The sequence below is a fragment of the Ursus maritimus genome, unplaced genomic scaffold, assembly GCF_017311325.1.
Source record: "Ursus maritimus isolate PB19 unplaced genomic scaffold, ASM1731132v1 scaffold_24, whole genome shotgun sequence".
NCBI lineage: Eukaryota > Metazoa > Chordata > Mammalia > Carnivora > Ursidae > Ursus > Ursus maritimus.
The window spans coordinates 43,736,949-43,763,921 of NW_024424897.1; the positions used below are offsets into that span (position 1 = coordinate 43,736,949).

The 26,973-nt window shown below is 50.0% G+C and overlaps 1 protein-coding gene across 1 annotated transcript in view; it reads left to right on the plus strand.

Moving 5' to 3' along the window:
- Nucleotides 1–26,973, plus strand: part of RPH3AL (rabphilin 3A like (without C2 domains)) — a 140,716-nt gene that overhangs the window by 87,493 nt on the left and 26,250 nt on the right.

Consider the following 26,973-nt stretch of genomic DNA (forward strand, 5'->3'; position numbering starts at 1 on the left):
GGCAAATAGTATAAGGCTGTGCGGTATGCTGTCAGTTTGTCCTTGAACTTCTAGAGCCCCTACGACCTAGCAGGATCAGGAGCGCTCCCGGTGCCCCCTCCGCAGCTCCAGGCGCGGCGCGGGCAGTTGGGAGGTGTGGACGGCTGTGACAGTGCGCGTCTAGGAGGCCGCGGGCCTGGGGGGGCCACCCCCAGGTGCTGCGTTTTCCCGCCTGCCTTGGGGGTGGGAGAGTGACAGGGTAATTGGTTTCCTCATGCCTTTTTGTCTTAGAAAAAATTATCTAATCACAACAGAGAGATAGTTAAATAGAAAGAGCATTTAAAATGTCGTTTTAAGTGCCACACGGAGCTGGTTCTGCGCCCGTGATAAAATGTGGAGTTCTGTCCTGCGGCCAAAGCCACATCCTGACGGGAGAGCCTGAATCCTGTGATGGAAACTCATACCACTGTGCCCAGACGCTCGGACCTGTCTCTCTTTTTGACGCTTCCCTCCTGTCGTCTCTGGCTGTAACTGTCCGGATTGTTTTCTGGGTGCTGGTTAAAGGTCCCTGGGGCTGTCAGGTTGGCGCTGCTGCCTGCTCTGGGAACTGCACCAGTGCGGCGACCTGAACTTCAGCCCCGATCGAATGCCTTTATCCGCTGGAGCACTCGACATGTACTTACCGAGCATCTTCTGTGCGCCAGGCAGAATAGCTCTTCTCCGGGGAGACGGAGACCCCAGACGTCGTAAATCCTGCCATGTCACAGATGGCGACGGAGGGCTCGGGGTAAAGGGGAGGGTGCTGGGAACGCGGGGGTAGCTGCTGTATTTTGTGTGGCAGTCAGGGAAGGGCTCATGGATGAGATGACATTTGAGCATATTATGTGGCTCTGTGATTGGACAGTATTCCGAGAGGAGGGTACAGTGAGTGCAAAGGCCCTGAAGCAGGTGGTCCTTGGTAGGTTTGAGGAACAGCCCGGAGGCCGTGTGACTGGAAGAGGAGGCCAGAGACGCGGCAGGGGTCAGAGCGTGTTGCTCCATATAGACCGTTGTAAGGACTTTGGCTTTTGCTCTGAGTGGAAGGGGGAGCCCTTGGAGGGTCTTGAATAGAGGAGAGACGTGACTTGAATCCTCTCTCTGTTTTTAAAGGATACTCTGGCTGTTGTTTTGAGAATAAATTGTGTACTATAATGTCAGAGTCAGTAAGATGGTATTTCATCTCTCGTAGCCAATATTACCCCAGATATTTAAGTTCTTAGCTGTTGTTACTCTTAGAAGTTTTCATTTTAATTTTTTTAGATTTTTAAAAATTTATTCATTTGAGAGACAGTGTGTGAGTGAGAGCGCAAGCAGCGGGAAGGGGCAGAGAGAGGGAGAAGCAGACTCCCCGCTGAGCAGGGAGCCCGATGTGGGGCTCGATCCCAGGACCCTGGGATCATGACCTGAGCTGAAGGCAGACGCTTAACCAACTGAGTCATCCAGGTGCCCCTATTGTTTTTATTTTTAAGTAATCTCTGTCCCCAATGTGGGGCTCAAACTCACAACCCCAAGATCAAGAGCTGCACGCTCCACCCACTGAGCCAGCCAGGCGCCCCGAAGTTTTCATTTTTTTTAAACATTACATACATTTTACTCTTTTCTGATTATGAAATTAATATGGATTATTGACATTTACAGTGTATCAAAAAGCATAAAGAAATACACACCCCCAACTGAAAATCTTATGATCCCAGAGACAATCAGTGCTAACATCTTGGCATGTTTACTTCTGATCTTTTTTCTGCCTTTTTTCTCTGTATTGTTGAACCTATGTTTTAAAATTGACATATCGGGGCGCCTGGGTGGCTCAGTCGTTAGGCGTCTGCCTTGGGCTCAGGGCGTGGTCCCGGCGTTCTGGGATCGAGCCCCACATCGGGCTCCTCCGCTGGGAGCCTGCTTCTTCCTCTCCCACTCCCCCTGCTTATGTTCCCTCTCTCGCTGGCTGTCTCTCTCTCTGTCAAATAAATAAATAAAATCTTTTAAAAAAATTGACATATCATAAGTAGTTTTCAGCATAATCAGTAGCTCTTTGTAAACCTTCTGTCAGATGGCTGCTTCTGCTAATTTAGGACATCCAAGCTATTTCCTTTTTTCCTTCTTACTAACAGCCGTAGCATGTATCTGTACACAACTCTTTGCCTACATTCTAAATTATATCCTCAGAATGGATTCTTGGAAGGGAAAAATAAACACCAGCTTTTATGTTCCCTCTTTTCTTATAGACCTTTGAGTTACTACTTTTGATTTATCCCATAATTAGCTGGTATATAATTTTATGTAATCGTAAATAAGGGCACATGGGCGGTATGTTTTCTGAGTATTTTGCTATCTAAATAATAACTCTTGCCTTTATTTTTTATTTTTTTTTAAGATTTATTTAGTTATTTATGGAGAGAGAGGAGGGGAGGGGAGGGGCCGAGGGGAAGGGAGAGAGAGAATCTCAAGCCAACACCCCACCCAGCACAGAGCTGGACTCAGGGCCCGATGTCAGGACTCTGAGATCATGACCTGAGCCAAAATCAAGAGTCAGCCTTTTAAGCAACTGAGCCATCCAGGAGCCCCAATAACTCTTGCCTTCATACAAAAAAGACAACTTGACCGATAGAATTGATGATACTCTTTCCCACTCTAAATTCTGTGGATTTGCCCCTGTTGTCTGCCAACCGCATGTGGAAAGAATCACCATGAGGGAGAGTCAGCAAATTAACAACTAGGATTGGTGTCCAGAGAATGGGAGAAAACAGAGAAACTAAAAGAGATACAAATATGTTTTTTTAAATTAGTGAAGTAGAAGAGATAAGGAAGAGAAACCACATCAAACAAGCAGGACCTTTGAAAAACGAATCAGCAGATTTGAAAAAGAACCACTGAACCGTTTTCACTTCTAAAAATGAAAAATGTTATTAATACATTTAAAAACGCAGTTGAACTGAACTTTGGTAATTTTCTAGAGCAATAAACCTCGTCATTCCTGTTAACAGCCACACGGGTTTCCTTATCATTTGCTTCTTGTTTTTCATTTTTGATCCCTGGTTGGTACTCCCAACAGCTGGAGTTCCGAGTCCCTATTTCTGCTGTACCACCTGTCGCAAATATGTTTTGGGGACCGCACAGTACTTTCCAACTTGCTGCCATGTGAGCATTGGATCTCCCTGCTCCCCACCCCACTCCCGTCTCCATTCCCCCCTTGAACAGGCACACTCTCTAGTCACTTCCCTGATTTCCTTGTTGGCAAATTAATAAACTCGGACGTGGGTTCAAGATTTAAAGAACCAGAAGCGGGGGAGGGCGCCTGGGTGGTACAGCTGGTTGAGCGTCTGACTCTTGGTTTCAGCTCAGGTCATGATCGCAGGGTCTTGAGGTCAGCGTCAGGCTCAGCACCGAGTCTGCTTGGGTTTCTCTCTTTCTCTGTGTCTCTCCCCTCCACTCTCTCTCTCTCTCTAAAATAAATAGATAAATCTTAGAAGAAGAAAAAAAGGAAAGGAAAAGAAAAGAAAAACCAGAAGGGGGACTGAAGCAGCCCTCAGTAGGCTGGTTCAGTGGCACATCAGGCACCACCGGAGAGCCCCGAAGGGGACCTCGTGAGCCGGAGGACTGTTTTGAGGGTGCAGCTGAGCCTCCAAGGAGATGAAGCCCGTGAAGGCAAAACTGAGAAAAAGAGAAGGCGGGATGACAAGATACAGTGCACAACAGAGAGTAGTTTTCACGGCAAGCACAGACATGGGGGAGAAGTCGGAAGCCAGACTTTGCTTTTATTCCTCTCTGCGTTACCTGGAGGTGTTATTTATATACGTATAGGGAAATTAACAGTTTTGTCTGGGCGTGCCTAGGTCATTTTGGTCTTTGTCTAGAACAGGCATACCTGGATCTTCGACTCCAGAAAGCGTGTCAGTTAGGTTTTTGCTTATTGCTTTGTTCTCAACTATTCTTGTCTCTTCTTGGGGCCACTTTTCATTTGAAGGGTGCATTTCCATTCTCTGTCTTCTGTATCCATGCTCTTCTACCAGATCATTTTCAACCCCCCCATTCTGAAAAACCTTAAAGCTTTCCTTCCCCATCACTGATTCCTTTCTTGGGGAGGGGGTGTGACGTTGGAGGTTTCCCGTGTTCGTCTTGGCGCGTGTGCCCGGAACGTGCCCCCGGCCACCTTCAGACTCTGTGAGTGCTACAGACTCAGGGTGCACCTGGGGCAGCACGGGCGCTGCTCACAAGCCCTTTCCTTTGTCCGGGATTTCGCTCCACGGAAGGGGCACCGTGCGTCTCCTGTGACCTGGCCTTCTGGCCGTCAGGACTAGGAGGGAGGGAGAAATCTGCAGGCCTCCTTTGTTCTTCCCGCCTGTCCCTGCTCTCCCACTGCTGAGCCTTAAAGAAGCTCACCTTCCCAGATGCCGCTCACGATGCCAGCTCCTTCCCACACCTGGTTCTCTTCTGGGAATCTGTCTCCCAGCGATAAAGACAGGGTTGGGAGAGGAAGGACAGCTCCTCCGCGGCTCCAGAAACCCCCAGACGGCTGTCCAGGGGCTTCGGACCCTTGTCTCCTGATCCCCGCCAGGTGGGCCAGTGATGTGCTTCCCGTCCGGCCCACTCTTTCGTCAGAGGGGAGACCAGCTGTACGTAGGCTGACCGTCAGAGGCTTCCTTTGCTGCTGTCCTTGTGCCCTTTCTTCACGCGCTTTCCTGTGTTAGCGCAAGGTTAGGAGGGGGCTGCGTCAGGGACTTCCAAACACATGACGCTGCAAGCCGGAAATTATTTCATTTCTTGTTTAGCCTTTAATCCCGATTCATTAAAAAAATACAGTGACTCACTCAAAGTTATACTGTAATCCATGGAAAAGTTAATTAGACTCTAAATTCCCCAGGATTCTAGAAACTGTTCCTCTAGCCTCTTTTTAGAGGCTGTAGCTTTGGAGTAAGTCTTCTTTGAGGATGCAGGCAGTCTCCGAGGGGGCTGAGTAGAAAGGGGAGAAGACCAATTTGTAAGCAATTGAAAGCTGATTAATACAATTAGAGCGTTTGCTTTGCCTTCCCAGTTTCGCTCTGCATCCTGATTGTAACTCAGCGGAGTCCGGGGCTGCACGGACACTTACTCTGTTTCCTGCAGTGCTCTGCATATAAAAGGTGCTTGGGAAATGTTTGCTGATTGAAAGAGACGTCTGCAAAAAAGGAAAGCCAGTTCCCTGTTCAGATCACTTCAGAATGTTTTCCCAGTAGGGTGTTTTTGATTTCCCCGAAGTCTCATCACAGCTGGCCCTGGCTGGGGTCCCACATGGATGCCCATTGGTTCTGTGTCTGTATTTTCACCTCCTGGCCCCTCTCTCCTGTTTGTTGATTGACTGAAAGAGGAATTTTTGAAGTAGGAAAGTGGCTTCCCACGGTGGTCTTTAATCATCTCTAAATTGGGGTGCCTGGGTGGCTCAGATGGTTAAGCATCTGCCTTCCACTCAAGTCCCAGGATTGAGCCCTGCTTGGGCTCCCAGCTCGGTGGAGAGTCTGCTTCTCTCTCTCCCTCTCCCCTGCTTGTGCTCTCCTCTGTCTCTCGCTCACAAATGAATAAATAAAATCTTAAAAAAAAATCATCTCTAAATTGCCTAGCCTGGAGAGGGTCCACCTTGGCACAGGCCTGCAGGAGGCCAGGAGAAGCAGGGGCTTCCTCAACTGCAAGCCAGCGCCCGTGGGAAGCGGCCGCACCAGCCGAGCCCAGCCCCCTGTGGCATCTGCCTCCCAGGCGGGCAGCCCGCGCTGACTGCAAGCTGCCATCTGCTTCCCCACGCTGGTTCTCTCCCGGTCCTGCTGTTACTTGCAGTTTGGATTTTTGCTGCAAACAGCTTTGCCAGAGGGCCCCCTCCGGAGGCCCATGAGTGCGCTCAGGAGTGGGTGGCTGGCACTCGAGCAGGCAGGCGGGCGGCTGCTTGAGGGCCCCGCCATCTGCGTCTGGCTCTGGGCTGCTGTCACGGCGTCCCAGGGGGACCCGGATGGCCATACTTCCTCAGTGTGTTGGTCACCTCCCACACTCCGTGGCTCTGCCAAGCAGACCGTCAGTGCAGGCTCCTGGCCTCCCACACATGTGGAAGTGGCAGGAGGAGTGGGGTCCTGGGGCCCACCAGCCCCCCTTCCTCCTGTGGGGGGGGCAGAGCCGTCTCCCACCCATTTCCCTGCCCCTTATTTGGGGTGCCTGCCTATGGCTGTGTCTGTGCACTAGAGAACTTTCCTCTCTGAGATGCTACCCAATCCAAGAGGACTTTCTCACCACCGTGCTCCAGTCCACTGGCCCCGTTGTCCTGCCCGTGCGCGCCGGAGGAATGCAGTCCGGCGTTGAGTACGGATGTTAACCGAGCACCCGCTGTGGGCCAGACCGCGAATGTCTAGCTTCAGCCTCTCAGGAGCCTGGTGAGGCACTCATTATTGTCCTTGTGTGACAAATGGGGAAACTGAGGCTTAGAGAAAGGAGGTCACTTGCCCAAAGACGCCAGGTGGTAATCGATGGAGCCAGGGGTTGAAGCCAGGTGTGTCTGCCTCTAAAGCTCCTCATAACTGAACTCTCCGTTCGTTCGTTCGTTCGTTCTTTCATTTATGCGTTCAGCATTGAGGAATTACTATGTGCTGGGTACTACTTTAAGCCCTTGGAAAATAGCAGTGAACAAAACAGCCAAATACCTGTACCTTGAGTTTACATTCTAGCAGAGACTAGGGGAAGAGAGAGGGAACAATGAACATAACCAAACTAATCGATAAGCAAATTATATAGGCTGTCAGATTCTGAATGGGAAAAAGAAAGAGTAGAACAGGGCCAATAATCAGGAGTGGTGGGTGCAGGGTGGGGAGGGAGGCTGCGGGGTTAAAAGTAGACCAGTCACCACATCACTCGAGAATTAGGACGGCTGATATTTAAAAAGCAGGAAATAGGGGCGCCTGGGTGGCACAGCGGTTAAGCGTCTGCCTTCGGCTCAGGGCGTGATCCCGGTGTTATGGGATCGAGCCCCACGTCAGGCTCCTCCGCTATGAGCCTGCTTCTTCCTCTCTCACTCCCCCTGCTTGTGTTCCCTCCTGCATTTGGCTCGGGTCATGATCCCAGGGTCCTGGGATCGAGTCCCATGTCAGGCTCCTTGCTCAGCGGGGAGCCTGCTTCTCCCCGTCCCTCTGCTGTCGCTCCCCTTGCTTGTGCTTGCTCTCTCTGTCAAATGAATACATAAAACCTTAAAAAACAAAACAAAACAGAAAATAGCACGTGTTGGTGAGGATGTGGGGAGACTGGCACCTTGTGCACTGCTGGGGGAATGTGGACCAGCGCAGCCTCCGGGGACAACAGTGTGGTGGCAATTAATGATCTACCAGCTCTCCTCCGAGTATGTACCCTGAAGCACTGAGTGAGAGCAGGGGCTCCAACGGATACCGCACACTAACGTTTGTGGCGGCACTATTCACATCAGCCTGACGGTGGAAACAGCCCGAGTGGCTACTGTTGATGAATGGATAAACAAAATCTTGTATGCACCGGTTATTATTCATATTATTCAGTCTTAAAAGGCATTGAATTCTGACACACGCTACAGCCTAGAAGAACCCGGAGGACATGGTGCTAAGGGAAATAAGCTCCACACAAAAGGACGAATATTGTAGGAGCCCACGTATGTGGGGTCCCTGGAGTAGTCAAACTCATAGAAGGTGGAATGGTGGTTGCCAGGGGCCAGGAGTTGGGGGAAGGAGGAGTTACTCTTTCGTGGGCACAGAGTTTCAGATGAAGATGAGAAAGGTCTGGAGACGGATGGTGGTGGCAGTAGCACGATCACGCAAATGTACTTAATGGCCCTGGACTGGATAACTAAAAATGGGCAGAATGGTAGGTTTTATATTATGTATATTTTACCGCAGTTTTAAAAAAGGGGGAGAGGGACGTGTGGGTGGCTCAGTCAGTTAAGTCTGCCTTCAGCCCAGGTCATGATCCCGGGGTCCTGGGATCGAGTCCTGCAAGGGGCTCCCTCCTCAATGGGGAGCCTGCTTCTCCCTCTGCCCTCTCCCCCTCCCCCTGCTTATGCTCTCTAGCTCTCCCACTCTTTCTCTCTCAAATAAATAAAGAAATAAGATCTTTAAAAAAAATAAAAATTTAAAAAGGGGGAGGGGTGGAGACTGACCAGGGTAGACCTCTTTGAGAAGCTAAGATGTCAGCAAAGACCTAAAGACCAGGGGCTCCCTGGGGAAGGAGCTGTCCAGGATGGGGACACACTGTGCCGACGTGTTCACAGCACAGTATGGAGCCAGTGAGGTTCCCCGCTTCCGTGTTTGAGGCCCTGGGTTCCACTGAGCGGCGGGCAAGGGGGCTTGATTGCAGGAGGCTCTTTGGCCACGGGGAGTAGGGAGATGAGTTGACACGGCCGGCTGGGAAGCCTTACCAGGAGCATGGCCCACAGCTCTTACCGCTTGGCTCTGTCGCACTGTGGGCGCCCCCCACTTACTCAGCCACCCCAGGGTGCTCAGCAGTCTGTGGGCTTGGGAACCGTGTGATCTGTGTGACCGACCTTAGTATAACAAGGTGCGGGCCAGCTTCACTGTCCTTGTGGATATGTTGGTATGATAGTGTCGTGACACCACAATCAAGCTCCCCCCCCCAGCTCCCCCGTATTGGGTCCCTGTGACCTGGTTTTCCTTGCTATGATACCCTCCGGTATGTGTCCCCAGGGAGGTGGGCTTAACATGAGCGAGAAAGCATATAATTTGGTCGTTTTCCTGCACTAATTTGAATAAAAGTTTGGATCATCAGATTTTCCTGCCCGTTTTTCAGATGCCAAATGACATAGGCTGGCACGGTGATGCCCCTCCCCCTAGCCAGCTGTCTTGCAGATGGAGACTAGGGAGTAGAGTGTGACTCCATCCTTCAGGAAGTTTTATTAAGCTCCTAGGTGGTGCCCAGCCCTGGAAAAACACATCCATCCCCAATTCTAAGGAAATAACTCAAGACACATAACCTACCACAGCGCCAGAAAATCCCTCTATCAAAAAAAAAGGAATCAGGAAGGAACTGGCCTTTGTTGGGATCTTCCTCTGGGCCAGGCATGGGGCTCTGTATCCCCATTTTCCAGCCAAATGGAAGCTCTGGGACCTTAAGGGACAAGTTCAAGATGACACAGTGAGGACATGAAGAGCTGGGATTTGAACCTGGGCTGTCTGACAGGCTGTTGCCACTAGACCAGCTTCCTGCTTCTGATTTTCTACCAAACCTGTGACGACTGCTCTCGAGAATAGGCCCTCAGCCCTTCCTATTCCAGGACAGCTCCAGGGCTGGAAGCAAACAGGATGGATGAACAGAGGTGGTCCTCAGCCTCTCTCCCCTTCGTTGCCGAAGTGGTCATCCCTCACCCTCTGGGGGACCCCTGGCTCCCTGCCCCGCTTCTTCTTGTTTCAACTTTGTAGGTCATTACATCCCAGACCAGGCCAACGCACCCAGAACTAAAGCCCAGCCTGGCCCTCACCACTTTCTAATAACGATTTGCATCTCTGAACCTGGCTTTGGGTCCCAGCACCCGGTTGTCCCCTTGACCCTTGAATTTTGCCTGCTCTTCCCAACCTGTATCCACTTGAGGGTCATGTCACAGTCATGAGCCAGGTCCTGATGCTCCCTTGTCTGCAGACTAAATCAGAGTAGCCCATTTGCTAGGAGTCCGGCTGGTTCTCTCCCCACTGCACCCGGCACCTTACAAATACCATCTCCCATGCACAATGCCCCACTGCACACCCCACTCTAGTTGTACGACCTGGAGAGACTCACAGCGCTCCCCGGGAGACGTGACCAGGAGTGCAGGCAGAAGCTTATTTTGTAACAGCAAAAGAACCTGGAGACAAGCCAGCTGGCCTTTCATGGTACAATGGATAGATAAATTGTGGCTGTGAAATACTATATAGCGGTGAAAAAAGAACAGCAGCTAAGCTCATCAAAGGATGAATTAAGAACACAATAAGCAAAGGGGAAAAAAGTCACCAAAGAATACACAGTGATTCACGAATATAATGTTCAAAACCCAGTAATAGGAAATATTAATTTTATTTAGAAATTCACAAGTGTTTTTTTGTTGTTTTTGTTTTTTGTTTTGTTGTTGTTTTATAGAAAAGCAAAGGATGGCTTAACACAAGATTCCCGACAGTTACCTCTGGAAGACAGGGAGGGCTTAGGCTTCTCAGATTCAGTAATATTTAATTTCTCCAGGAGTTCACAGGTGTTTACTTGGCTACGATTCTTTGAAATCTGCTGTGTTTTCGTGTACTTTCGTATGGGTGCTGGGTTTCCCAGCACACCCCTTAACGATAACATGGGATTGTGAAAACTGGACACCAAAAAGCTTGAATTGGTGGTAGGGACAAAAACTTTAAAGATCTCCCAGAAGGCAGGGAGGAAGAAAGAGCTGAAAACAAGAAGAAAGAGACCATGGTGACTCTGGAAGACAGACAAGGCCCTGGAGCCTTAGAATTCTCGGTTTTCCCCACGAAGGAGCCAGAGCGGTGGGAAAGGAAGGACTAATCAGACCCACAGTGGAGGAAAGCGCCCCGCGAGGCCCGCGAGGCCCGCCAGCCCTGCCGGGTCGCGGTCAGCCCAGAAACGCTTTTGCGTTGGCTTTGGAATATGTTTCTGAGACTGTGTTTAAACACAGGCATGTTTGTTGTTCTGGGAATTGAATCAAAATCACAAAGCTCCTCTGAAAAGACCTGGCGGGGTATAATTGGCCCATCCAATTTTCTGATTCCAGCTCTATTCATTTCCTGCGTTCGGCCCACTCCATCTGGGGACAGAGGCGGGCTTCGCGGCCAAACGCCACCGTAACACGCCTGCCCTCTCAAATCTGTCTTGGAACAGGGAAGATAGTTAAATATTTGGGATGCAGAGGGATTTCATGCTGCATGCAAATGAAGAGTGAGAGGGGCCTGCAGGCCGGGTTGACAAAGCAAGTCACTAACAACAGTTGTGAAAGCGTCATTAGCCTGCACGGATTTGGTGACCTCGCAAGACCACTCTGAGTACAGGGACTAGATGGCGTGTGGCCCAGAGAGGAGGAAGATGGGGAGGGGGCTCCTGTTCTCAGTGGCTTGCGGGGACCTTTCCACATCACAGGGAATGGGGGAGATGCGGAGATGCGGGGGGCTAGGCAGCACCCCGGGGGCACACGGCCCCAGAGTTGAGGCAGTGAGGAAGGGGTGAGGCCCGCGTGGAGGTTGGCCCACCCGCCCCACACAGCCCCTCCACCGTGGAGAGCCACTGTTGGGAGCCACTTCCCTCCGAAGCTGGCAAACCCTCCTCGCCAGTAATCGTGCAGAAGCCTCACAGGAGCGAGCCCCTCGCCAGGGGTTAATGGAAGCCAGAGCATTTCCTTTGGTTCTGAAATAATCTAGCCAAGGTGGTTAAATTATCTGTCAAGAAAACAGATAGCACCCTCGGAAGATTTTTTCACACTGCATTTTTTCCGTTCCACTACGCTGACAATTGCTTGCCTTCCAGACTGACCCGGTGGCTCAAAACCCACTTGAAATGAAAAGAAAATTCACAAGGGGCTCCCCCAAGCTCTTGGGCTGAGGGAGGAGCTGCCTGCGGCTGGGCTGGAGGAAGGGGCGGGTGTGCGCCCTGTCTTTGCTGGGGCTTAATTTCCAGCCGTCTCCTGACGGGGCGCAGGCCTGGCCCCAGTGTGGGGAGCCGGCCAGCCATCAGCAGCCCAGGAAGCCGAGACTGTCCAGCCAGGATGAGCTGGGGCCTAGAGTTCCGCGGAGGCTTTCTCCCAGGCTCACCAACACACACACACACACACACACACAAACACACACACACACACACACACCCTCAAGGTTTTAAAGTAGTATCCTTTAAAACGCAAATACACAAATACTCCTGGGGGGGTCTCCCTTAGCTTTCTGCTAACTGGTGAGTTCTGAGTTAGCATGTCCCACGGGGTAAGTGGAGAGCCTGGGGCAGGAGGAGAGCTCTGGCCTGCTGCCCCGGGGCTTCCCAAAGCCCTTTGTCGGCTGGGATTGCTAGGTTTCACCGCCCAGGCGCCCAGGCGCTTGGGGGATGGATAGAGGGAAGCCACCTCAGGACAGAAGGGTCTGAGAAGGCGGAGCATGGACACGCTCCTGTGGTAGGAAAACCTGGCCATGGGCCTTAGCCTGGCTGGTTTATGCCATGGGCCCCGCATTTGCAAGCCCATTTGCTCTTTTCTTCCCAGCTCTGTCGTAACACATAGGCAGTGCTGAATAAATGTTATTTGAATGAATTCGTATCTACTCACTCCGTCTTCAGAGGCCGTTGTAAGCTTCATCTTTCTGAGGTAGGGGAAGCAAGCAATGAGGAAAGATGGCCGCTTGAAACTCAATCTCTACCCAAAACAAAAATGGCAAGAACAGGGAGGAAATTTTCAAAACAACAAGAGAGAGACAGGGAACGAGGGAGGGAGGAAGGAAGAGAAAGAAAAAGAAAACTTAGAAAATCACGTATTTCGGTATGATGAAACTTTTCCCTAGTTTTAATTCTGCTGGTTGTCTTGAATGGACAGATAAGTGTGTATATACATATATAAGTTTTTAAACATTTAAGCCAGTATTTGTCTAATTGCTTATATCACGATAGAAACAGTGTCTATTAACTCCCCTTGCCTCTGAGAATGAGGAGCCCAGTGCTTTTTTTTCAGCCACTTTTTAAAAACTTATTTAAATTCAGTTAATTAACATATAATATATGATTAGTTTCAGAGGTAGAGGTCAGTGATTCATCAGTTGTATGTAACACCCAGTGCTCATTACATCACGTGCCCTCCTAATGCCCGTCACCCAGTTACCCCCTCCCCTGCCCCCCTCCCCTCTAGCAACCCTCAGTTTGTTTCCTACGATTAAGAGTCTCTTATGGTTTGTCTCCCTCTCTGATTTTGTCTTGTTTTATTTTTCCATCCCTTCCCCCATGCTCTTCTGTTTTGTTTCTTAAATTACACATATGAATCATATGATAATTGTCTTTCTCTGATTGACTTATTTCACTCAGCATAATACCCTCTAGTTCCATCCAAGTCATTGCAAATGGCAAGATTTCATTTTTTGATGGCTGAGTAATATTCCATTGTCTGTATATACCACACCTTCTTTATCCATAATTTGGCTATTGTGGACATTGCTGCTATAAACATTGGGGTGCAGGTACCCCTTTGGATCACTACATTATATCTTTGGGGTAAATACCCATTAATTCAATTGCTGGGTCATAGGGTAGCTCTATTTTCAACTTTTTGAGGAACCTCCATCTTGTTTTCCAGAGTGGCTGCACCAGCTTGCATTCCCACCAACAGTGTAAGAGGGTTCCCTTCTCCACATCTTTGCCAACATCTGTCGTTTCCTGACTTGTTAATTTTAGTGATTCTGACTGGTATGAAGTGGTATTGCATTGTGGTTTGATTTGTATTTCCCTGATGCCGAGTGATGCTGAACATTTTTTCAAGTGTCTGTTGGCCATGTGTATGTCTTCTTTGGAGAAATGTCTGTTCATGTCTTCTGCCTATATCTTAATTGGATTATTCTTTGGGTGTTGAGTTTGATAAATTCTTTATGGATTTTGGATACTAGCCCTTTATCTGATAAGACATTGGCAAGTATCTTCTCCCATTCTGTCAGTTGTCTTGGTTTCATCAACTGTTTCCTTTGCTGTGCAAAAAAAAGCTTTTTATCTTGATGAGGTCCCAGGAGTTCATTTTGCCTTTGGCGGCATGTCTAGCAAGAAGTTGCTGCGGCCGAAGTCGAAGAGGTTGCTGCCTGTGTTCTCCTCTAGGATTTTGATGGATTCCTGTCTCACATTTAGGTCTCATCCATTTTGAGTCTATTTTTGTATGTGGTGTAAAAAAGCGGTCCAGTTTCATTCTTCCACATGTGGCTGTCTGATTTTCCCAACACCATTTGTTGGAGAGACTGTCTTTTTTCCATTGGATCTTCTTTCCTGCTTTGTCGAAGATGCGTTGACCCCAGAGTTGAGGGCCCATTTCTGGGTGCTCTCTTCTGTTCCACTGATCTGCGTGCCGGTTTTGTGCAAGTACCATACTGTCTTGATGATTACAGCTTTGTAAGAGAGCTTGAAGTCAGGACTTGGGATGCCACCAGTGTTGGTTTTACTGTTCAACATTCCTTTGGCTATTCCGGGTCTTCTCTGATTCCTTACAAATTTTAGGATTATTTGTTCTAGCTCTGTGAAAACAGTTGATGGTGTTTTGATAGGGATTGCTTGAATGTATAGACTGCTCTGTGTAGCACAGACATTTTCAAAATATTTGTTCTTCCGTCTTCCAATTCATGAGCATGGAACAGTTTTCCATTTCTTTACGTCTTCCTCAATGTCTTTCATGCGTGTTCTGTAGTTTTCAGAGTACAGATCCTTCATCTCTTTGGTTAGGTTTATTCCTCGATATCTTATGGTTTTAAGCCACTTTTTGCTTTTGTTGAGACAATCTGGAATTTTGGGTCAGATTCTCTTTTGTTAACTGATTTTTTAAAAAATATTTTACTTATTTATTTGACAGAGAGAGAGCATGAGCAGGGGGGAGGAGCAAGGGGAGAGGGAGAAGCAGGCTCCCCACTGAGCAGGGAGCCCAGTGCGGCACTCGATCCCTGGATCCTGCGGTGCTTAACCAACGGAGCCACCGAGGCGCCCATGAAGTGATTATTTATACCTACATTTTAAGCATCATTCCTTCCCATTTTTATCATTTTGTAATTAGATGTACACTCCTTATTTAGACTGAATTCTGTCTTTATTTCATTGGTCACTGTTCATTTTCTGGTACCGTGAGTTCCCTACTCAGGAGCTTTTTGCTTTAATTCATCTGTTGATCAAATGAACTCTACTTTTGAGCAATTTTTTTTTAGGAAGACTGGATGCACCTGTTTTCTGTTTTTTGCTGACGTGACCCCCAGCACCTTCTCAGGGTAAGAATCGCAGCCGTCTTCCGGATCACAGAGGCAGCCCCTTCCCCGGGGCAGGTAGAGGTAGGGTTGAAGGCTGGCAGATACCGCAGGGCTCCCCGAGCTGCCCCTGTGTGGTCACAGGCCTGGGGACCTGCTGCCCGCCCCCACTCGCTGCTCACGCTGAGCAAATACACGCACGGTCAAGTCCGTGCCACGGTCACACACACTATATAAATGCTGAGTCTCCTTCCTCCTTGAGGGCAGCAAGCAGTCAAGCTGTTAGGCAGAACTGTAAGGTAGGGTGGTCCCGGTCTGGTTTGAATGCCAGCGTTCCTGCACCGATCAGTACTAAAAACGAGTATGTGTGTTACGTGAGCGCATCTCACATCACCTTGCCTTGCTGACTATCAGCTTGTCACCATTGGCTGTAATTACGGCTTTTCATACTCAGCTTGTCACCACGGAAACCTGGTCGGAGGGCACTGGCCAGCGGTCTTTGAGAGCAGCCTCCCTCTGACCAACAGCACACGATGCCCCGGCCCTTCCTGCTTTCTGAGGGACCCAGCGCGGCCTGCCTTTGTGCTGGGAGGCCCTGGTTCCCTTTGAAACACTGTCCAGGTTTTTCCCGCCGTCAGAATTCTGACTCCTGGGGCGCCTGGGTGGCTCAGTTGGTTAAGCGCCTGCCTTCAGCTCGGCTCATGATCTCAGGGTCCTGAGATTGAGCCCCGGGTCCGGCTCCCTGCTCAGCGGGGAGTCTGCTTCTCCCTGTGCCCCTCCCCTTGCTTGTGCTCTCTCTCTCTCTCTGTCAAATAAATAAATAAACCTTTAAAAAAAATTCTGACTCCTGGAGGTTAGATGGGTACAGTGACATCTGAGAAGGACATTGACTTTCTTCAGGGACAGAAATTTCAGTAATATGACCTCGTGCAGATGTTTTTTTGTTTTTGTTTTTGTTTTTTTTAAGATTTTATTTATGTATTTGACAGAGATAGAGACACAGCCAGCGAGAGAGGGAACACAAGCAGGGGAGTGGGAGAGGAAGAAGCAGGCTCATAGCAGAGGAGCCTGATGTGGGGCTCGATCCCATAACGCCAGGATCACGCCCTGAGCCGAAGGCAGACGCTTAACTGCTGCGCAACCGCTGTGCCACCCAGGTGCACCTCGGGCAGATGTTTTTAAACTAACCATGAATTGATTCTTTTCCTATCTTGCTCCACTACAAAAAATTTTAATGAGTGCTTTCTTTTCCTTTCCTGAACTACCAACTTTTCTCTTTTTTAAAATTTTATTTTATTTATTTTTTTCCCAACGTTTCTCTCTTAAGTCACATCCAGGTTCAATATACCAGCCACAGATTGCCCAACTCCACACGTCACACAGCCCAGGAACTCAATAACACGGACAGCCGATGACCAATCGGTTAGACTTTAATCTTAATCAAAGTAATACACGTAGGTAGTTAAAAGAAAAATCCAGGGCGCCTGGGTGGCTCCGTCAGTTAAGTGTCTGCTGTCAGCTCAGGTCATGATCCCCGGGTCCTGGGATTGCGCCCTGCGTCAGGCTCCCTGCTCAGCGGGGAGCCTGCTTCTCTGCTTCTCCCTCTGCTGCCACTCTGCCTACTTGTGCCCTGTCTCTGTCTCTGTCAAATAAATAAAATCTCTAAAGAAAGAAAGAAAACAATCCGATCATTCTGAGGAGCTGGAGAAGGGCAGTCGCCTGCCCGGCCTCTCCCCACTGTGTGCAGATGGGCTGTGTTAGTTCACGGGCTGGCTCCTGCCGTGACTTTATCCCTGGGAGAGCTTCGGGTATCCTCTGTGGACTGCATGCTCTGAAAGGTGATGAGCTGGCTGACCTGGCCACTCTGCTGCCCCCCACTCCTCATTGTTGATACTTTTATTCTTTATAACTGAAAATTTGTTGGAATTTGATGAAATGTGTAACTTTATATAATATTTGCCTCTTTCTTCTTCCATCAACTTTCTGCGTGAGCGGTGGGCACGAATGCCTCTGTTCTTCCCTTCCCTTCCCTGTTCCCACCTCCTTCCTTCTCTAGACTATACCTTTACGAATTAGATGCCGGAATGGTGCCTTGAGATTGTTCTTTAGCCATAATTAATTCTCCCATGCTTTGTGATTCGCGCCGGGTCTTAATTTACAAAAGTGACTAAGTGACAACACAGAGAGGTGAATGCCCTTGAAAGGACAATCTGTTGCTTATATATCGTTCCCAAGAGAAAGGGGGCATGCCACACACAGGGTCACATGGGGAAGCGCCAGGTTCGGTCAGGAGGCAGAAAGGAGTGAAGGGAAAGCTCAGGCCAGGGCCCTTATCGGGGTTTCTACAGGAAAGGCAAGGCAGGGCAGGGTAACTGTCTTCGGATTGGCTAGTTGCAGCAGTTTAGGGAGGCGGTGGGGCCTGCAGGGCAGCCCTGGGTGATTTAGGGCAGGGGAACACTGCTTGGTAGGGGAGGGTCAGCTAAGGCATGGTTGGCAATGTGGTGTGGACTCGGGATTGGTCGGAGGGCTTGTGACATGACCCTCACGTGCCTCCAGAAGCCACATCACAGGGCAAATAGCAACGGCTTTGGCCAGTAGTTTGGCCACGTGATTAATGGATGCCAGAGAGACAAATACGGAATCTACGAAAAGTTAGAACACGCTGTCTCTAGGTTAGTTCAGGTTGAGAAATCCATAAATAGCATTTGATTTAGCAAAGCCGTGTATGATTTTATAAGGGGGTGAAGAGGGCAGGTCCCAGGCCAGACTGGGTTTCAGTTTATGTTCCTTTCTTCCCTGTTCTCTCTGCCCCTGCTGTGTCCCCATCTGTAAACTAGAGCTGCTGATAGTACCAACGGTATAGCGTATCGGTGAGAGTTAACTAAGTTACTGTATATAAAATCCTAGGAATGGGGCGCCTGGGTGGCACAGCGGTTGAGCGTCTGCCTTCGGCTCAGGGCGTGATCCCGGCGTTATGGGATCGAGCCCCACATCAGGCTCCTCCGCTATGAGTCTGCTTCTTCCTCTCCCACTCCCCCTGCTTGTGTTCCCTCTCTCGCTGGCTGTCTCTATCTCTGTCAAATAAATAAATAAAATCTTAAAAAAAAAAAATCCTAGGAATGGTGCCTGACACAAAGTGGTCAATAATTATTGGGGATTTAAGTTTTCTAATTTTTTGTAAACATTAAACACCTCAGTGTCAGATGACATGTGAAGATCACATTTTTTTTAAGATTTTATTTATTTATTTGACAGAGAGAACACAAGCAGGGGGAATGGCAGGCAGAGGGAGAGGGAGAAACAGGCTCTCCAAGGAGCAGGGAGCCCAATGAGGGGCTCGATCCCAGGACCCTGAGATCATGACCTGAGCTGAAGGCAGATGTTTAACCTACTGAGTCACCCAGGTGCCTCTGAAGATCACATTTGGTAACTACCTTGACCCCTGCATCCCCCAAATGAAAATGTTCCTAGTATCATGATCCGATGAATTCCTTTTGAACTTTTCATTTCTATGTCATATTTTAATTGACCTAGTATTTAGATCATGATTTTCTGGTCTGATTTTTAATTTTCCTGGAGGTTTTTACTGATTTTTTTTCCCTCAATGACAAAAAAAATATTGAAGTGTTATGCCCATTTACACAGCTTCTTGATTTTACCTTCTGTTGTGCAGAGCCTTCTCTTTCCCTGTCAGAAACCCCTGCAGACCCTCTTCCGGCTCCAGCCTGCTCTAGTTACTAAAAGCCAGCCTCATGGGACTTCCTTCCAACTCAGGAGGGCTGTTTCTAGGATCCTCTGTCTTCCTCTTTCTTGTTTTTCACCTGCGTTTTGCTGGAGCCCATCCTTAAGTAGCCTCTTAAAAATGGAATGTGCAAGGAAAACTTGGAGTCCCTGCAAGTCTAAAAACGTCTCTATTCTGCTGTCATGTTCGATTGATAGTTTGACTGATAGAACTCTAGGTGGATAGCTTTTTAGCATCCAGTGTTGCTGATGATAAGTCTGATGCTGTTCTGATTCTGGTTTCTTCATAGGCCTCTTTTTTCTTTCTGGAAGCTTCTAGAATCTTCTTTTTTATATTTGAAATTAAATGATTTTATGAGTATGTATCTATTGCTTTTTTTTACTTTTCATTTTTCCTGCCTTATATTCAATAAAAATCTTTTAATCTGAAGATATACGTTCTTCTTCAGCTCCAGGAATTTTTTTTTATTTCTCTCTCTTTCTGGGGAGTATACTATTAGGAATTAGACCCCTCAAATTGATCATTTCTTGTCCCTTATCACTTCTTTTACATTTTTCTGTTTCTTTCTCTTTGTGCTCCACGTTCCAAATTTCCTCATTTTTACCTTTTAGCCTTTATTTTACATTTATATTTCTGCATTGTATTTTTAACTTCTTAGGAGCCTTTTCTTCTCCAGTTGTTTCTTTTAAGTCCCTGAATTTAACTTTCCTGCTTTACTCAATTAGTTATCAACGTACCTGATTGTTTCTTTTTCTAGGAGTGTCTAGACAGAGGATGGATCTCCTGCTGGAGGCCTGGAGCCTTAAATTGCTTAAAACAGCAATCATTTCTTGGCTCATGAGCCTGCAGTTTGGGCTGGGCTCAGCAGGGCGGTTCCTTTGCCGAGGTCTCCCAGGGCATCCAAGGGCTGCCGTTGTGGACAGTTGCACCGGGGAGGGGTCCGAGAAGCCTCACTGCTCTGCAGGTGGTGCTGGCTGGGGCTGGGGCATCTCAGTTCTCCATCTCGGACACTGGACCAGGCTGTCTCACACGATGGCCGCAGTGTTCCAGACTGAGAAGGGGAGCTGCTGGGCCTCTCAGGCTCGGATCGAAAGTCCCATGTTCCCACCACCACCGTCTGTTGGTCAAAGTAAGTCACAAGCCTAGAGCAGATTTGAAGGGTGGGGAAATAGACCCCCCTCTCGATGGGAGGAGAGGAAAATAATGGGGGCCATTGTTAAGCTTCTACAAGCTCCCAGGCAGCTGCTCCCTCAGCTCAGGCAGCCATAACGAGAGAGCCTAGACAGGGGCTTAGAGAACAAGAGTCTGCTGCTCGCAGTTCCGGAGGTTGGAAGGTCCAGATCAAAGTGCCAGCAGAGTCAGTTCCTGGTGAGAGCGCTCTTCGTGGCCTGCAGGTGGCTGCCACCTCTCTGTGTCCTTGCACAGAAGACACAGAAACACGTTCTCTGGTGTCACTTCTAAGGACATTAATCCCATTATGAGGGGCCCACCCTTATGGCCCCATCTAACCGTAACTACCTCCCGAAGGCCCATCTCCCAACACCATCCCCCAGGACGTCAACGTATGAATTGGGGCATGGGCACACTTCAGTCTATGACACCCTCTCGGCCAGTGCTTCTCTTAAGGAACTTGAGTTACATAAAGCCTTGAAATTTGGACGTGCTCAGTAGCCTCAGCTGACAGATTTTTGTGTGCTGTCATGCGTTGGGGGCCCTGTGTGCATCCTACCGTTACGGACTTTGGAGCTTTCGATCTGGTGCAGGAAACAGGCATATATATGGGTCGTCATGACAGTGTGTGCATTGCAGGCTGGATTTCTTCATCCCAGACCAGGGAGGGAAGAAGGAAAACATGTACAGAGGCCTGGAAGCAAGAGACAGCCTACTGTGGTCAGGGAGTGAGAGGGGCTGTGTCTGGCTGAGCCCGAGTGCAGGGCAGGACGAGGCAAGAGATGAGGCTGGTGAGGGAGGCAAGGGTGGTAGAGTTCTGGGGTCCTGTTGGCCATGCAGTGAAGGTTAGCTTGCCTGGTGGAGTTCCTGGGAGGCCGACACACTGTGCGTGTGCGTGTGTGTGTGTGTGTGCGTGTGTGTTCAGGTAACGTGTTAGGGAAGGCCGTGCGGCCTGTCTGCCGAGTGGGCTGACCCTTTAAGAGACCCTTTTTAAAAGAACGAAGTGTAAGCAGGAAGACTTCTGTATAACAGGCCATTTCCTGTGGCTTTTCAAGCCTGGGCCAGCCTGGAGCTTGTTAAGCAGACAGAACATGGTCTCCCTGAAGACAGAGTCCCACGTTCTGTCCCCCGAGGATGATTCCTTTGCTTTGCCTTCTTCGTTTGTTCGTTCGTTTTGTCAGTCAGCAACAGTCTTGCCACGCACCGGCTCCTCGCGGGCCCTGGGAGTACGGGGGTGGCACAGCCTTGCCCTTGGGCTCGCAGCTCCCGGGCTGGGTGAGGTGCCGGAGCCGCTGCCTCTCCACACGGCCTCCAGCAGCAGAGCACAGGTGCTCTGGCTCGGCTCCAGGTGGCACGGAAGTCTTCCTAGGGGCAGTGTCACTGCCTTGGTGGGAGACGAGGATGAAGGACACATCAGGTGGAAGGAACAGCATGTGCAAAGGCCACAGACTGTACCTCTGCTCTTCCCAGGTGTGGACGCCTCCCCTGAATTCATGCAGCTGCACTCCTGAGCTGCTTGGGAGGCAGGGAAAGGCGGTAGCACACGGAAGGGGTGGAGCAGTGGGCAGGGACAGAGATCTTGGACCGTCCCTTGCCCATCCTCCCCAGCGGCGGGTCCCGTGGGATCCTCTTCTTCCCAGCAGGGCCTGGCAATCACCACCTTCTCCAGCCATAGCCATTTAGGAAATGCCAATGATTAGCAATTGTTATCACGGTAATTAAAATTCCCTGGGAACAGCTTGGCTAATATCCATCAGTATCTGCAGTCAGGTTGGCCGTGAGCTGAAATCCTAATGAAAATCTCGAAGCAGAGTGCAGAGCAGTGCTACGGGGAGGCTTTAATGCCGCTGGCCACCCCTGCAAATTCCATGGCGGCAATGCGGGTCTTTTCCTATTAAATGGCATTTTCAAGGATGGCTGCTGTGCTGGCCTTATCACAGCAAACCACACGTGGGGAGCAGACTGGGGTTTTACAGAATCCCACGGCTTCTATAGAAAGTGGAGGTTTTCCGATCTGTAGAGGGCTTCTCCTGCTGCTGTTCTTGGGGAGGGGGCCGGGTGCTGGGCCAGGTAGTGGGTGATGGGCCTGGAGGCACAGAGCAGAAATCATGCAAATAAAAGCTCCAGTTGTGCATTTTGCAGGGCAGAGTGGGCAGCAAGGCGAGAGAAGATCTGAGGATGGCATGGATTGACATGGGGGGAGGCGGGGTGGCAGCTCAGACCTCAGCCCAGCTGGGATCCCTCCCGCCTTGCCTCAGCAGTCCTGCTGTCCCGGTGGAAGGCACTTTCCAGAACACTGCATTTCATGCACCCCTACCCAGGAGTGCCATCCGTATTGGTAAAGCACCTGTGTGCTCTGGTCACGGCCGCTGTGGGGCCCTTGGAACTGCGGCTCCTCCAGCTGGTCCAGGATCACCGGCCTTTCTGGTCTTCTGGTCTCTGTCCATTGCGACGGCCTCAGGTTTGCCCAGACTGCAGTGCCAACGTGAGAGAGTAGGCAGACCCCAGGCCCCAGGACCGTAGACCCACATAGAGTGACTGACCCACTGGACCCCAGGATAGCCCCACAGGGTCATTGCCCTGCTGAGCATAAATATCAGAGTGAATTATATGAAATTCACAGGGGGCTTTATAGGAAATGATTGAATACCAAAAAACCATTGACTGTCCCCATGTTCATGCAATTCAGCCTAATGCTTTGGATCTTGGGCTCTTTATCCTATTTTCTAAAAGCACTTTACTGATCAGTATTTTTTTAAGCATGAGGTCGGGCTGGAGGTGGATCGTTGCAACAGGAGGTGAGGCTGAGGACACGGGGCCTGTTGGCTGCGATGTGCCGGGGCAGCCAGGAGCAGCCAGGGCTGTGGGTCACACTGGTGCTCGAGGAAGGGCCCGGAGGGTAAGGTCAGGGAGGCTTGCTGGAGCTTGCTGGGCACTGGCACGCCCTGCTAAGCACTTCTTCTTTATCCCTCTTTAATCTGAAACAGTACGTCCATTTGATTAATTACAAGGACTTAGGTGAAACCCTCAGGCCACATCTCCAGGAAGGTGACAACTATATGGACTGGGACATGTTCCGACAAACTACTTACAGCTGCCTTTCAGCCATGCAGCCGGTGTTTGCTGAGCACCTACTGTGTGTCGGGCATAGGCTAGGAGTTTGAAGATACAGTGATGAGCGCCCTGTCCGCCCCTCCTGGATGGTAGAGCCTAGTGGTCTCTAAAATGGAAAGGACCAGGGGCACCTGGGTGGCTCAGTCTGTTAAGCGTCTGTCTTCGGCTCAGGTCATGATCTCAGGGTCCTGGGATCAAGCCCCACAGTGGGCTCCCTGCTCAGCGGGGAGCCTGCTTCTCCTTCTCCCTCTGCCCCTCCCCCCGCTCGTGTTCTCTCTCTCTCGTAAAAATAAAATTTTAAAAATCTTTAAAAAAATAAAAATGAAAGGAGCAGCCTAAAGGTAGACACGACCCAAGTGTCCATCAATGGATGAATGGCTAGATAAAATGCGGTATAGACGTACGATGGAATACCATTCAGCCTCGAAAAGGAAGAAAGTTCTGACCCAGGTTGCAACACCTCGAGGATCTTATGCCAAGTCACAAAAAGATCAATACCGTACGATTCCATTCATACAAAATACCTAGAGTCATCAACTTCTTTCTGAGTCAGATTCTCAGAAAGTACAATGGTGGCTGTCAGGGGCTAGGAGGACGGGGGAGGAAGGAGCTATTGTTCAGCGGGTTCAGAGTTTCTGTTTTACAAGAGAAGAGCTCTGGAGGTGGGCTATACAATGTGACCGTGCTTAACACTACTGAACCTACCCTTAGAAATGGCCAAGATGGTAAATTTTATGTTATGGATAATTTTTATTTTATTTTTATATTTTATTTGTTTGTTAGTGAGAGAAAGCAGGATTATGAGTTGGGGGGAGGGGCAGAGGGAGAGGGAGAAGCAGGCTCCCCGCTGAGCAGGGGGCCTGATGCGGGGCCCATCCCAGGACCCTGGAATCATGACCTGAGCCAAAGATGGACACCAACTGAGCCATCCAGGCGCCCCTGTTATGGATATTTTTTTTAATTTAAAATTTATTTTAATTTAAAACAAAAAAGAAAAGCAAGGACTATGCCCAGGCATGGGCCAGAACCATAATCCCAGCTCTGCAGCAAGAGCCCAGGAGGCCGCGATGGGACCTCAGTCAGGATCAGGGATGCGTCTGGCCCCATGGAATCCCCACACACAGCTCCGTAGCATCTCTTGGTCTCTCCCACTGAGAGCCACACAGCCGTGACGTGTAAGCCACATCACTGAGCCTCCCTCGGCGTTGTCCTGTCCACTCCCCTTCACACAGGCCCACGTGACAGTGTGCCCCAGGGGTGGCCGTGGAGTCCCCATCCTCCCTCCTCTGGCATCTAAATCTGGGGGCCTTGGGTCCTAACACGCACCTTCCCCACACCCGCCGGCCCATGGGAACTGCTCTGAGCAGGTCCCCAGACCAGCCCCAGATCCCACCGGGAAGGGTAGTGTAGGCTTCCCACCCTGAAGACACTTAGCCCTCCTCTGGAGATTCAGCTTTTCTTCCTGGAGGTTGGTCTGACGATACAGGTCACCATCTAAATGGATACACATGCCTTGACCCCGCAGATCCGCCCCCCGGGGTGTTTTCTAAGACCGTAATGGGCACCTGTCCGATGAGTGTGCAAAGGTGATTGTTGCAGTGCCGTTCACAAGAGTGAAAATTTGGAAACCACTTAAATGTCTATCAGTGGAGGGCTGGTTTAATTAGTTTTAATAAAGCCAAACTAGGAAGCCATTAAAAAGTGGTGGTGGAGACCATTACTTAACCGTGATAGATAGTTCGGTGGGAGGCAAACACGGGTTGCGTCTACATGGTCCTTCAGAACAAATTGTATACATGCCCAGGGTATACAGATGGCTCTTGAGGGCTCGCTGCATTTCATCCCCTGAGGCCCAGCCCATGTTGGGGGGCAGGAGGCCAATGTGCTTAGGGGAGGGCCGGCAAAGCCAGCACTGACGGGTGCTTAGCACAGGGAGGCTGAGTGAGCCCCTCTTGGGCTTGGGCCCGTGTTCTCAGGAACCACGCAGCAGCTCTGCAAAGACAGGGTGGCCTTGGCGGCCACTGCTTAAACCCATCCGCTCTCCCTGTACGGCCGCTCCCTCCCCCCTGGGCACCCAGTCTGCAGGACGCTCAGAGTCCACGATGATGTCTGCCCTGCTGAGGCTTTACTCACCACTCAGCCACGCATAGTGAGCACCTACTTTGCATCTGTAAACTGTTGGGATGAGGCTCTGGGGCCTCCAGTGTGGAACAGAGGCCCATAGAACAGTGGGCTGGCCTTGGGTAAGTTGCTTAAGTTGTAGGAACCTCAATTTTCCCATCTGGAAAGTGGGGATAATAACAGAGCTTCCTCAAAGAACTTATCACTAGATGCCTCGGAATGGGGAGGAGACTTCAATTTTGCGTTTCGTGAATTTGAGACCAGGTGTACACGCTGTCAATTCAAATAAATACTTACTGGAGGAGGGCCATGAGAGGATCAGAAAGGGTTCTTTAAAGGGGGCTCCACAAGGCATTCTTCCTACCAGACGGGTTCTATGTTGTTCAAGGGCCACACAAAAGCGGGCCCTTCTGCACAGGGCAGCTGGGAGGGAGAAGTGAGTGATTCCAGCCAGGGACAGGGTTGGGACTCAGTGGCCCCATGCCTGGCACTCTGGAACATAAAGAGAGGACTCATGGGGGCACCTGGGTAGCGCAGTCGTTAAGCGGCTGCCTTCGGCTCAGGGAGTGATCCCGGCGTTCCAGGATCGAGTCCCACATCGGGCTCCTCTGCTGGGAGCCTGCTTCTTCCTCTCCCACTCCCCCTGCTTGTGTTCCCTCTCTCGCTGGCTGTCTCTCTGTCACATAAATAAATAAATGAATAAATAAAATCTTTTAAAAAAAAAAGGGAGGACTCATGATAGTTGAGTGACTCCAGCACTGCAGTTAGGTGCCGAGTCTATGCAGACCAGTTAATAGGGTTGAGTTTCTCTAGGAAAACCTGTTGAGTGGATTCCAGGTGGGAAACACTGTATGTTCTTTGGCTCTGTTGGAGAACCCTACGTACACTGGTGTCTTAAAGGCTCTGAGAAGGCCTGCAGTAATGCTTCATTTAACCTAGTGCTTCCCAAGTGTACATGAGCAGGAACCTTTTTTTTTTTTTTTGGTCCAGTCCGTGTTAATATCCCACAGAACCAATGTACAGAGGAAGCTTGGGGATTAGGAAAATCTGTCCTAGAGAGAATCGGGGCAACCTCTGGCCTTCTGATTTTCAAGTCTCTCTTTTGGGGGGTGCCTGGGTGGCTCAGTTAGCTAAGCATCCAACTCTTGATTTTGGCTCAGGTCACGATCTCAGGGTTGTGAGGTCGAGCCTGGCGTGGATCCTGCTTAAGATTCTCTCTCTCATCTCCCTCTGCACCCCGCCCCCATAAATAAATTAATTAATTCTCTCTTTTGAGTAGGGAACTTGGTCCACTGTTGTAAGACTTCCATGTCTGTCAGATGAGAGAAAGAGGGTAACCGTGATGAGCATTACATCTTCGAGTGGCTGCTCTGTGCCCGGCGCTGGGCAGTGGGCCTTCCATTCATTCAAGAGTCTGGTCCTCATGGCTGCCCTGTGGGGCGGGCACTGTTCCTACATTCCACCTTCTGGTGATGAAACTGGGGATCTGGAAGGTCGATGTGTCCAGATCTCACAGCTGCCGGGTGACAGGTCCAGGTCAAACCCAGGCCGTCTGCTCTGAACTGCCAAGGTCCTCTCTGAGAAGGTCACGTTCCTTCACATTCTCCTCCTCTTACTGAATACCCTGAATGTATTTCCTTTGGCGGAAAAGAGATTATGGAGTACTTGGTGTTTCTTGAAGTAAGCATGAAGAGTTCGGGGACCTTATCTCAGTGCTGCTGTGAATTCTAATCTGAGGCTCTCTGAGGTCGGGGCCCTTCCTGCACCTGCACAGAGATAGCCTCGTCCCCGGGGAGCTCTCCAGAACAGCTTCCAGTACTGCGCCCACCCCGAGCCCAGCCCTTCGCCTAGCCTCCTGTCGCTCACTCTGCCCCAGAGCCTCCAGGGAAGAGGCAGGTGGGA